This window comes from Euphorbia lathyris, chromosome 6 (genome assembly GCF_963576675.1).
Source record: "Euphorbia lathyris chromosome 6, ddEupLath1.1, whole genome shotgun sequence".
In the NCBI taxonomy this organism is placed as follows: domain Eukaryota; kingdom Viridiplantae; phylum Streptophyta; class Magnoliopsida; order Malpighiales; family Euphorbiaceae; genus Euphorbia; species Euphorbia lathyris.
In genome coordinates, this window is record NC_088915.1 from 23,722,641 (window position 1) to 23,736,875 (window position 14,235).

The window sequence follows — 14,235 nt, forward strand, 5'->3', positions numbered from 1 at the left end:
AGATGAAGAACCATGGCTTCATTTTCTGGGGTTAAGAAGTTGCAGAATCAAGAGATGAAGAGATGAAAAAGAGAAATTCATTGTGATTTGGCAAAATAGTGCAGATTTCGTGCAATTTAAAGGAAGATCAAAAGTCTTGAAATCATTAATGCAGGAGCCAACTTTTCTCATAACCAAGGAGATAGGGGGAGCGGCCGTTCGAGAGTGGTGGGAAGTGGGAAGGTTAGGGGTATTATGAGAAAGTCACACAAAATCAGTCTAGATATGTAGTAGGTTGAGTAAATGGGTTAAATATGTAAATGGGCCTCCAATTTGACCTAGTTTTGTAATTTTCCCTTTTTTAATGGAATAAACTTTGGATTAAATTGGACAATTGTCCGAAACAATTACAGATTCAAGAAAATTAGAAATAGAAAAAGCAATAAACGGATTAGCATTGGAAAGAGCTCTTCTAACTAAAGTATAAGCAACTCTATTCGCTAATCGTGGACAGAATACCACCCCAGCTTCGGTGAGGCTTGATAGTAAAATACAACATTCCTGTGTTCAGCAACTATTTTAGAATCAGTTTCAAACACCACATTCGCCAGTTGGAGTTCCTGAATCCATCGACTGATGCTTCAAAAAACGTACCTAAAGACATTCGGAAGCAAAACGACTTCTGCAACCCACAAACTGACCAACTTCATCTCTGATAACCGCACCCCAGCCAAATTGGTTTGTCTCCACAAAGACCGATGCATCCAGACAGCACGGTAGTGAGCCCGTTGTTAGTTTTTTCCAGCTGACCAGAGGCGTCTCCCTTCTAGTCGACTTCGGACGAAAGCGTTCCCCTGCTGAACTGCAACGGCTGGCAACCGTATATTATCAATCCAAACCCAAGCGTTTCTCTGTCCCGAAATAATCCACATCGTCACAACAAACCACTCCAACCAGTCGAGTGTCTGAGACGCCCCTAATTCGAGCATGTAGTTGCTAAACTCCGCCGCATCATCCCATGGCGGATTAATCCCAGCTTCCTGCTAACATGAAACTGCCAATGGACATATAATAAAAACATGACAATTATGTTCAACCTTCTCACCACATAATGCACATGTCAATGGAACGTCCAAAGCCTTATAACCTGATTTTGACGAGTAGTTTCCATTCTTGTAAAGTGTCAAATGAGTCTGTCTGATTCCAACGAGTACGGTATAAACATATTTCTGATAGCTCCAATATCAATTTCGTTAAACATACTCGCTACCTTCTCATCATACCATCTGTGCTCCCCTTCCACAAAAAGATCCGAAACTTTGGCACCTTCCTCAATTATGTCACTGATATGTGTTGGAATAAACCCATTATCTTTTATTATCCATGGATCCCTTTAAATATACACGTTATCCCTACATTATTTCTAAATGATAAAGACTGGATAGAAAATAGTAAAAATCTAGTAATTTATCAGAATGACCTTTATAAATATTACCCGCTTAATTAATACAATTGAAACATGAATTGACTAAATTAATGTGTTTTCTTTTTTCTTTTTTTTCTAAATAACTGTTTTTTTAAGTTCATTTTTAGTTTTTCTGAGGAATTAATTATTACTTTTATTTTTCTACCTCATTCTCTTCATATCCATGTTTTTTAACTATTGCATTACTATACTCACCTTGGGGATAGGCTGTGGAGGAAGCTATAGAATTGGAAAGGGAAATCCCTATCTAAAGCGGGTAGATCAGTTTTAATCAAAGTCGCGGGCCAAGCTATCCCGGTATATTTCATGAGTGTCTTTCTGTTTCTATATCTACAGCTGAGGAGCTACAAAGAATGTTAAACTCCTTCTGGTGGGGTACGAAAAAGGATGAGACTCATAGTATTAATTGGATGACCTGGGAGAAACTTTGTGTCTCCAAGGATGATGAAGGTCTCGATTTTCGTGATTTCACCGCCTTTAATTTTGTAATGTTGGGTAAGTAAGGTTGGCATTTAATGACTAACCCAAACTCTCATGTTAGCAGGGTCTTCAAAGCAAAATACTACCCATTGGGGGATTTTCTACATACTCGACTAGGTAATTCCCTTAGCTTTATTTGGAGGAGTCTTTGGAATGCCCAACTAGTGCTAAATGCGGAGCTGAGGTGGAAGATCGAAGACAGAAAATCCATAAATAATTAGAATGACCCTTGGTTGAGGGATGTGAATAATTGCAAGGTGATTACACCAAAGATTGATACCATATTTGATCTTACTGTGGCAGACTTGTATATCCCTAACACCCCTTACTGGGATGTGGAGCTTCTGTTGGAAATTTTTCTACCGCGGGATGTACACGAGATTCTACAGTTACCATCCAGGATCGGTGATCGTGATGACCAAGTTATTTTGGAATGGAAATCAAACGAGCCACTACACGGTGAAGAGTGCCTATGTACTAGCCACAACCTCTATCACAAGCAATTCACATTTACAGGTCGCTGGGAGTGGGTTAAGATTTGGAAGGCGAGTATTCCACACAAAATTAGATTTTTTGCATGGAATTGCCTTCCAGTGCGGTTTAATCTTACCCAACGAGGAGTTCCGATACCTGACAGATGTATGATATGCAATCTAGATTTGGAGGACAGCTAGCACCTCTTTATTGATTGCAACTTTGCTAAGCAAGTTTGGCAGGAGGCGAGGCTCTAGAGCCAGGTTACTGACTCAGCCGCTACTACTGCTAACTTTACAGATTTTTTGTTTATTTTCTCAGCAGGTACAACTGATGGAGTAGCACAACTGTTCCTAACAGTGCTTTGGAGCTTGTGGTGTCAACGAAATGTGAAACTCTGGAAGAACAGTGTTGTAACACTAAGTCGGACCCTGCAAATGGCTCTAGAAAATCTAAAGGACTGGTTTCTTCAACATCAAAAAGTGGCTGACCAACTACATCTACGCCCCAAGCAGGAAGACATCATCAGCATCATGAAATGCAGCTGTAGACACCGAGTCGGAGGACCTGTGACGAAAACCTGTAACAAGACGGTCGAAGCGGTTGGTTCCGGAAGTTTTAAAACAAAAATTGAAAACAAGTAGTGAAATTCTGATCAACGTCCGTCCCTGTGGGGGCGTCGTTGGGTTCGACGGGGGGAAGCTCCGATGCCAAAGTCAGTAAAGTGAATCAAGGAAACAAACTGAATTGACAAAGGTTATGAGAATGTGTACCTTGATAGCCTAGGGAATCAGGCTATATATAGCTAGGAAGTCGTAACCTTCAGGCAACTAGAAAGCCTCCATTAATGCTTCATTAATGGCGGTTACAAGTTATCTTTAACCTGACGGTTAGCTAATTGATAACTTATTAATGATCTTTATGGCCGAGTCGGCGACCAGCCGTTACAGTGGCGAATCAGGTGAATGAAGAGATTCACCTCATAAGTCCGCCAGCGGATCTCTCCGAGTAGATCCGTGGAGATCCGCCTGCCGGCTCCCCTTCGGGGATCAATACGCGGCGTTCTTAAGGTGAATATCCCTTTTAGTCCTTGGGATAATATCTCTATGTTATCAGAAGCCCCCCCAAAATGCCCTTAAAGTCCTTTAGGGCTTTTGAGCTTCCGCGCGCTGTCATAAACATCTGCATTAATGAGCACACTGTTCGATGCCAATGGATGAATGACACGTGTAGTGGACGCACTGTCCCAGGAAGGAGAAAACATCCTTCTTCCTCTTTCGCTTTCTTCTTCATTTCTTCTTCATTGTCTCCTTTATTGTTCGAAGCTTTTCTGGGAATTTTCAGAGTTTCGCACCAAGCTTCCGATTTCACATGTAAGTTCATCTTCTTCTGTTTAACTTTTCTCTGGATGTTTAGAAGTTCGTCTTCATCTTCTAGATCAACTTCGGAGCTTTTTAATTCGACCCCTTCCCCTGAAATAGAAGTTGATTTTAGTTGGACTACTTCATCATCGGAGAACTCCTTTTCCTCTGAGGACACGATTAGCTCTAATTTAGCTGGGTTTAGTAACTCGGCATGTAATCGTTACCAAACTCGTTCCACTAGGAATCCAGTTCTTTCTACTTCTGTCTCCGGTACCGCTCCGGCCGTTAAGGCTAGGTATTTTCTGGGGATAATGGCCTCTTCTTCTATCCCCCCTAGGAAAAAGAACCCTCGAGCGGAGTCCACTCCGTCTCGCATGAGTGCCGCGGATCTAGTAGATCTGGCAAATCGCTTCCCTTGGATCAATAATTATGAGACTCAGTTAGCCGCAGCCCATCAACGACCTTCCTGTCCGCCTAGCGGTTTTCTAACAGTATATTGCAGTCATGTAGAGAGAGGGTTCCGGCTTCCTTTCCCAAAAATGATGGCGGACATCCTCTCCTACTTTGATATTACAGCCAGCCAACGGCACCCCAACGGTTGGTTGGATATTGCTTTAGACTGCTACCTCGCCTCAAATTTAGGAGTGTTATACACGGGTCGTGTTTTTAGAGCTTTTCATAAACCCTCGAAATGGAAGTATGAATCCTATCTCACCTTCGCCAAATTCGGAGTATATTCGCCCTTCAGTGATAAAATGTCCAATGTCCATTGCTGGGATGAGAAATTCTTCTATGTGAAGATAAAAGAGGGCGAATCACTGGGTTTTCCCTCGTTTTGGAATCCCAAGCCTCTACACATGGCGGGCGATATGCGAATATTGACCGATAGTGATGAAGTGGTGGCGGAGCTCATGAAGAAGATCAAGGCGGATGCATGGACATACGCAGACGCTTTAGCCTTCATGATGAGCGATATTCCGTTGATTCGCCGAGAGGGGGAGCAATTCATTTACTCCAAGATTACGCAATTTGACCAAGGTAACTTTTATTCCTTCTTGAACTTTGATTACTTCAATGTTTTCTTTGGCAGGGGTTTATCTAAGGCCAATCACGCTATTGCAGAGAAGCGTAGGAAGTTTTTAGAGGCTGAAGCACGTAGGAAAGATCAAGTGGCGAATCCTCAAACGGATACTGGAAAACGCCCTGCGGGAACAGTGATCGAGCCGCCATTAAAAAGGAGGAAGCCTATATCCACTGGAGGCCCTAAGCTTATGGCGGATGCCATGAGGTCCGCCAGGCCTGTTGGGGAGATAGAACAAGTAAGTTGCCTTTTATTTTTACTTGTTCATCTAGTTTTAAGTTTTGACCCTTGAATATTTGTGCAGATGGTGAAGCCTGATATGGGCGGATACTGGTCCGCCAAGTATGGTGCTCAAGGATCTTTTGAGAATGAGTCCATCATAAACGACTTGGATGAAGCTCTGGGTCAGGTGGGCGAAGTGCAAAGGAATCAGAACCAAATTCCTGGTTCCATTCATGCGCAAAAGGGGAAAACAAAGCTCCTTATGGTGAGTCCCCTAGAAAGGATTTCTTTTTGTGAAAAAGTTGTCCCTTTGCTCTTTTCTCTTAACGAGATTGTTTGTTTTTGACAGATGTATACTCGCATACGTGCTATGGAGGCCGAGCTCCTTCAAAGTGTGGCGGATAAGGCAACCATTGAAAAACTGGAAAAAGATGTAGCGGATGCCAATGCGCACATTGCTTCTGTTAATGCGAACCTTGCCTCTGCCACAGCCGCCTTAGTCCTCAGAGATGCGGAGATTGAGAAGCTGAAGGAAAAGATTGTGACAGATGCCAAGAATCATGAGGACGCCCTAGGAGAAGCTGAATATATGGCGGGTGAGCAAGCCTTCTATTTTGGCGAACTGCTCATGGCGTACTTTTCCCTAGCGCATCCCGAGATTGATTTCACAGATCCGCAGTTCGCCGTCCCCGAATCAGAAGACGTAGCCAAATATGACAAGATGGCAGACGCTAAGGAATACATCCGCGAATATGTTCGGAGATGGATGAAGGGACCCATGGAAGAAAGCAAACCCTCCACTACTGTCCCTCTAGTGGAGCTTGAGGAAGTGCCCCCCAAGGCGGGTGAAGAACCGATCACTGATAACGCTCTTCCTCTTGGTCCTACATCTTCCGTGGAAAAGGAGGTACCTTTGGTTGGCGTATCTGAGGCTGTGGAGAAGGAGGCTTTCCAGGCAAGCACCGTAAGCGAGGACAGTGCAAATGAGGATGCTCCCATTGTTAATTAGTTGCTTACTTGTGATTTGTAAAAAATTGTTAAGTACAGTTTGTTTTAATCCTTTATGGAAGCTATTTATTTTACTATTACGTTTGCGTAAGTAAAATGTATAGGCATCTAGGATTTATTTTGGAGTAGGTGGCCAGCCATACTCCATTGCATGGACCTTTGTGAAGGTTAGAAGCTGTTCTATTCCATTGAAGGAAGTAAAGCTGCCTAGGGGATCAATTTGCTACCTGTCTTTGAGGTTAAGTGATCCGCCCGTAGGACTTGTGAATCCTTTTTTGGGAAGGATATGTAAGAGAGTGTAAAGACCTTGCGTCCAAGGATCGTTTTAACTCTATCGGAGATTGGGATCCTCTCAGAGATGGATCCGCCCATAAGATAGATTTTCTTATGTCCAAGGAGAAAAAGTAGCTACGAGATAGCGATACTTTGTTAATGTGGAGAGCGTCGGATGCCCCCCTTCTTTTTAAGACTGGAATATTGATATTGCTGCAATAAACTTTAAAAAGAACACAGATAATAGAACAAATGATGTTTATTAATGGGAGAAATGCTTTATTACAGTAAGCAGGTCTTATAAGTGAGCCTCGTTAAAACCTTTAGTAAGAAAAACCACATGGGAAAAAGCTTACTAAAGGAAAAAGAGTACTCAAGATCGTGTGTACACTTCATTTTCTGACAAAATATTTGCGGAGATTTTGGAGGTTCCATGTGCGCGGCAATGTGTTGCCCTCCATGTCCTGAATTTTAAATGTGGCGAATCCAATCTTCTCCACTATCTGATATGGACCCGTCCAGTTGAGCCCTAACTTGCCCTTGCCTTCTCGAGACTGGATTTTGTCGGCCTTTCGGAGCACAAGGTCACCCACATTCAGATCCACAAGCTTGGCATTTTTATCATGGTAAGCAGCGATCCGCTGTTTATACGCCGCCATGCGTACATAGGCTTGGTCTCTTCGATCGCCTACTTGATCCAGACTTTCCTTTAGCCTTTTGCCGTTGTCCTCTTCGCAATAAAAGGCCACTCTATCACTTGGGACCTGTATTTCAACCGGGATCACAGCCTCTACACCATGAGATAGGGCGAATGGTGTTTCTCCTGTGGCCATCCTAGGAGTGGTGCGATAAGCCCATAAAACGCTTGTCAGCTGATCCGCCCACTTTTTATCATGCTCTCCCAATCTCTTCTTTATCCCTTTTACGATCGTCCGATTCGTGACTTCGGTCATCCCGTTGGATTGGGGATAATAAACGGAGGCAAATCTGTTCAGGATGCCCAACCCTTCACAGAAAGTTTTGAATTCGCTACAGTTGAACTGTGTTCCATTATCAGTGATGATGGTATGCGGAACACCGTATCTTCCCACGATGTTGTCTTTGACGAATTCCACCATTCGTTCTGCAGTGATGGAGGAGACCGCTTCGGCTTCTACCCACTTGGTGAAATGATCCACTGCCACTACCACGTACCTCCTCTGTCGGCGAGTTGAAGGAAATGGGCCAACAATGTCTATTCCCCAGAGGGCGAATGGCCGTCCTTCTATGATGGGCCTCTGGAGATGTTTGGCAGTATGTGATTCATTCGCATGAATCTGGCAACTATGACAAGATTCTACCAATTTTTGGGCATCCAATTCGGCCGTGGGCCAGTAGAAACCCGCTAACCTAGATTTCTTCAAGATAGTGGCGGATGCTTCATGAGCCCCACATGATCCCTCATGTAGCTCCTTGAGGATTTGTTGTCCCTCTTCCGGCAGAATGCACTTCAACCAAGGATGGCTAAAAGATTTTCTGTAAAGGCCGTCGTTGATCATGGAGAAATAAGCCGCTCTCCTAACTATCCGACGTGCCTCTTCTTTATCCTCAGGTAAAGTTCCACTTAGCAGATATTGGCGGATGACCGATCTCCAATCATCTTCTACCGTTGTGAGTAGGGATACTTCCTCCGAAGTGAAGGCTGGAGCTATTTTAACTTCGAAGGGACAATCTGGATCTGTCCAGTTCTCCTCACAAGAGGCCATTTTGGCCAAATGATCCGCCTCTGTGTTGGACTCCCTTGGTACATGAATCAGTTCCCATTTGGTTTCCTTAGCCTCAAGGTGATCCAGCAATTTTTTGACTTCTTGCTACGTATTTGGCCAGAACATCATCTTTCACCTCGTAATTCTTGATTACTTGGTTGACCATTAGCTTAGAGTCACTATAGATCACAATCCGCTCAGGAGTGATTTCTTTGAGTAGGCATAATCCCAATATCAGAGCTTCATATTCAGCAGCATTATTAGTTGCATGGAAATTTAATTTTGCTGCGTACCGTAATTTTATGTATTGGGGACCCTTGATCACAACGCCTACGCCAGCTCCATCCGCTGAGGAGGCGCCATCGGTGTACATTGTCCACTCCTCTATCGGAGGCTTGGAATGATCTATCCCTTCATCAGTGAATTCATTCACAAAGTCTGCCAGGACCTGACTCTTTAAAGCTGACCTGCTTTCATATCTCACATCGAATTCACCAAGGTGGATTGCCCATTCCATCAACCTTCCAGAAGTGTCTGGCTTCTGCAACACTTTTCTCATCGGTATATTCGTTCGAACCACCACAGTATGCGCCTGAAAATATGGTCTAAGGCGGATTGCTGTGGTGACAACAGCCAGCGCCATTTTATCAAGTTTAGAATATCTGGTTTCGGCATCTTTCAGAACCTTGCTCACATAATAAATCAGAAACTGCTGGCCATCCTCCTCTCGGATCATGACCGTGCACACAGCCTTATCCGTAACCGATACATACATGTAGAGGTCCTCTCCTTTCATTGGTCGACTCATCATGGGCGGCTCTGTGAGGAACCTCTTGATTCCTTCAAAGGCCTTTTTACAATCCTCATTCCACTCGAACGCCTTTTGCTTCTTGATGACCTCATAAAAGGGCTGACATCTACGAGCTGAACAAGAGATAAACCTGCCCAAGGCTATGATCCGCCCATTAAGGCGTTGTACTTCTCTGATGTTCCGTGGTGCTTACATTTCTAGGACTGCCTTAACCTTGTCAGGATTTGGGCTAACTCATTTTTCGCTGATCATGAACCCTAAGAATTTTCCATACGTCGCACCAAAAGTACACTTCTCTGGGTTCAGCTTAATGTTGTGGCGTCGGAGTACATCCAGTACCTCCTTTATATCATCTGCATGCCTTTCTATGGTCGTGCTTTTGATGATCATGTCATCTACATAGACAGAATAGTTAGCCCCTTTACTATTTGCGAATATCTTGTTCATCATCCTCTGATAAGTTGCACCTACGTTTTTAAGCCCAAAGGGCATAACTTTGAAGCAATAAGTGGCTTGGTGTGTTACGAACGAGGTCTTGATTCTATTTGAGGGCTCCATGGGGATCTGATGGTAACTTGACTTCACATCTGTAAAGGAGTACATGGCGTGACCGGCGGTTCCGTCCACAAGCATGTCAATACATGGCAGAGGATAGTTGTCTTTGGGACAAGCTTTGTTGAGATCCGTAAAGTCAATACACATGCGGTAAGATCCTCCCGCCTTCTTTACCAGAACGACGTTCACCAGCCACTGAGTATAAAGCACTTCCTCAATGGCGTCCGCCCGTTGGAGCTTGGTGATCTCTTCTTCTATCACCTTCTGCCTTTCAGGGCCATGGTTTCTTCGCTTCTGAGCCACGGGAACTGCATCTTTATCAATGTTGAACTTGTGAGTGATCACGTCTGGACTGATTCCGGGGAGAATTTCATCCTTCCATGCGAAGACATCCTCCGCCTCACGGAGTACCTTGGTGATTGCATTTTTAATTTCGCCCTTTAGCCCTTTAGCCATTCACACCTGCTTTTCATCCGCCATAAGGTACATTTCTGTCTCGCCCAAGGCCATTGTGACGAGCTCCTCCGCATCCTCCTCCTTAGATTGGGGGCGGATCATTAGTGATGCCAAGTATGTCTCCTGGGCCACCTTTTGGCTACCTCTGATCATTACACCTCCCTTGGCCGTGGGGATGTAAAGTGTTAAGTGGCGTATGGAGATAAGAGCTGCAACTTCAGAGATAAAGGGCCGTCCGAGGATGATATTGTAAGCTAACTAACCATCCAAGACAGAAAATTCCAGATCACCTTTCCAGACCTGATCATCGTCCGTAAGCTCGCAATCCAGAGTGACTTGGCCTTTTGTTTGAATAGTGTGTCCCGTCACTCCTAGGATATCGACCACAGTTGGCTCTACCTGGACTAGATCTATCATGAGTTTGGCAAAAGCTCCTCTGGTGATGACATTGCACGAACTCCCAGTATCAACCATCACTCTTTTCATCTCCCAGCCTTCCACCATCATAGTGACGACCAGTGCATCCGCATGGGGAGAGATTTCAGGACCTACATCGGCAAAGGGGCGATTTAACGATGCCCTGTCAAGAGCGGTAGTCTTTGCCTTTTTCATCATTGGTTGGTATCCAGGTCCGCCTGCTATGACATTAATGGTACCCTTCCCCTTCTTCTTTGGGTCCTCTTTGGATCTATCACCATCTCCTTTCTTGCCATCATTCTGGATGAATTGATCCAATTTGCCTCTCTCGATGAGACGCTCGATTTCCCGAGCCAACTCCCAACATGCATCGGTGTCATGGCCATTTTTCCTGTGATATTTACAATAATTCTTAGGATTTTTAGCAGTATTGGTGTACTCCCCCCCCCTTTGGTTCGGGGTATGAAATGCTCCGTTTGTGTTGACTGTTCTCGATCCACATAAGGACTTCACTTTTAGAAGCGTTGAGGGGTGTGAAAGAGGTGACAAACGTTGATTTGCTCTTAGAACCCCTTTGCCTGCTTCTAGAGGAAGAATCCTGATGTTTGTCTTTATCTCTATCTCGATGGCGAGATTTGCCCTTGTCCCTTTTGGGTGATGACAGTGATCCTCGGCGAATGTCATCCACCTCGATAAAGTCTTTACAACGCTCCATCAATTCTGCCATGCTGGTGGGTTTCTTTCGAATTAGATCTTCTTGCAAGCTTTTACAAGTCGTGTTTCTCACAAAACATTCCATTGCTACGGAGATATCCACATCAACGATTTGTATGCACAATTGGTTAAAAGTGTCTACGTACTCCCGAAGGGATTCATTCGCCTTCTGCTTTAACTCAAAAAGCTTTCCGAATTTAACCACTGGAGGAATACAACCGGCGAATTTAGCACAAAATTCCCTGCTCAATTGATCAAAACTGTTTATTGAGCCCGAAGGTAAAGACTGAAACCACCTGTAGGCTGGACCTCCTAGTGTGGTGACAAACATTTTGCAGAGCACAGGCTCGGTGGCACGGTTGAGTTTGAGCAGGATCCGGTATTTTCTGACGTGAGCTTCTGGATTGTCAACACCTGTATAGATAGCGAGATTAGGTATTTTAAAACCTCTATCAGTTTCCTCTGCCTCAATCCAAGCTGCGAAAGGCGAATCTCTATTGGCGAACGGATTATGCCTGGCATTTTCCTCATTCATACGGAGCACCAGAGCTCTAACTCTATCATCAAAATTCTCCGGATCCGCCATTGGGCGACCCCTTCGTGGAGATCTGCTTGGAGAAGAAGAAGAACTTGACCCAGATGATGGATCTGATGGTGAACGCCTTCCTCCACTTCCGCGTCCGCCTCCTCCTCCGCTACTACCTCCTCCGCCTTCCCCTCCTGGGGGAGCTTGCCCACTACCTCCTCCATGGCTTCCCGACGGGATGTGTCCAACAGTTCCTAAGGGTGGCGGGGGTGGTGGTCCACTCGAATGGGGCGTCTCCGCTGGCCTTTTACTCCGTCTACGACCAGTAGATGGGGGCGATCTGCCCCGACGTGAGGATCTTGGTCGTCGAGGCGAGGGTGATTTGGACCGCCTACTTTTCTCCCTTCTACGCTTTTTGTGCGTTCGCCCCTCGGATCCGCCAAGGGAGAGATTCGTCCGTGGGCGCCTTGGGATATCGAATCCGCCTAGATTTAATCGAGGACCCGTAGATCCGCCCGGAAGGGTTGAATCATTCCTTTGACTTCCTTCTGCGCCACCAGGGAATAACTCCCTATTGATTTGTCGTTCTCTAGCTGCCGCCATAGTAGTTACCATGTGGAGGGAGGGTCATGAACGACCGCAGGCGATTCCCCGTCTCGGGTCCAAACCGCTCTCCAATTGCTTATGCACACATGTTGATGAAAGCATCAGGGTTCATACTACTTTCGACGTGCGTTGCAGGAGCAGTTGAATCTGCGCGACCAGCACTAGATGGTGTAACTAATGGTGTTTCAATCCCTGAAGAGGGATTCTGATCTCCAGTTGTCATAGTTTCTTAATGTGAACGAAAAACCCTTTGTTTGATTAAGGATTCCACGTTCACCGCACCAATTGATAACAAGTAGTGAAATTCTGATCAACGTCCGTCCCTGTGGGGGCGTCGTTGGGTTCGACGGGGGGAAGCTCCGATGCCAAAGTCAGTAAAGTGAATCAAGGAAACAAACTGAATTGACAAAGGTTGTGAGAATGTGTACCTTGGTAGCCTAGGGAATCAGGCTATATATAGCTAGGAAGTCGTAACCTTCAGGCAACTAGAAAGCCTCCATTAATGCTTCATTAATGGCGGTTACAAGTTATCTTTAACCTGACGGTTAGCTAATTGATAACTTATTAATGATCTTTATGGCCGAGTCGGCGACCAGCCGTTACAGTGGCGAATCAGGTGAATGAAGAGATTCGCCTCATAGGTCCGCCAGCGGATCTCTCCGAGTAGATCCGTGGAGATCCGCCTGTCGGCTCCCCTTCGGGGATCAATACGCGGCGTTCTTGAGGTGAATATCCCTTTTAGTACTTGGGATAATATCTCTATGTTATCAAAAATATATAATAAAAAAGGAAGAAGTTAATAGGAGTCGCGGTCGTCGAGTGGACGGCTCGTGAGTGCTCAGCGACATGGTGCGAACGCCTAGCGGCAGCCGACGCGCGTCCGATGATAGTTGGACGCGCGCCCGACAGCGCAGGGCGCATGCTTGACGTCCGCTGGGCACGCGCGCTCGACGGCCGTTGGGCGAGCGCCAAACGACGTGGGGCAAGCGCCCAACGTAGGTGGGGCGAATGCCCGATGCCCGTTGGGCGGACGCCCAACATCCGTTGGGCGAACGCCCAACGAGAGTTGGGCGTCCGCCCAACCAGGTTGGGTGTTCGCCCAACTAATGTTGGGCGTTCGCCCAACATAAGTTGGGCGTCCGCCCAACCTGCTTTGGGCGACGCCCAATCTTAATCGGGCGTCGCCCAAAGTCTCCGGTGATCCGTGCCTATAAAAAGCACGGATCCCCATGCAAAAAAAGGAGGGAGGATTTTTGGAGCTTTCTTACTCTAGACATTTTTAGAGGGAGAAAGTTAATTTTTTTGGAGAAAATATTTTTTTTCCAAAAAAATCCAAATTTTCCAAAGTTGAATATTTTATCGAAAACACAAAAACGCCGGAAAATCATAACTCGTGGAATCAAACGACTTCGACTGTCAGATACCGATCTTAAGGTATTATCCGAGGACTAGACTCGTTTTATTTTATTTAAATTATTTTTCTTTATTTATTTTTATGTTATAGTTTTTTATTTATTTAGTCTTTTATTTATCACGTTTTATTTATTATTCCGTATTTATTTAATTTTCGTCCCGTGTTAAATAAACGTTCGGTTTTGTTTTGAAATAAAAACCTCATTTTAATATCCCAATACGAACCGTGATCCGATTCAAAGGTAGTTCGGGAATTAAAAAACGTTGTAATTATAAGTTTTTGAAAATATTTCTAAATAATGTTTTAAAAATAAAACGTCGTTTTAGGGATCTCCGTTATAGACTATGATCCAATTTTGATAGTTCGGGGACCCGAAATGATAGAATAGATCTAATCTAAAGCTTTTGAATAAATCTGGAAAGTTGTGGACTGTTTCTATAATTCTGTATTTTCTGTCACTAATAGCTGTTTATCGACGGATTTTCCGTCGGTAAATCTGCTGGAACCTTAAATATCCATTTTTGAACCTTTTTTCTTACCTTTTTGACATTTCTTCTTAAATATATCTCTATTTAGTTATGTAAAATATTTGATAAATATATTTTTGGTTTATATAATTATTAT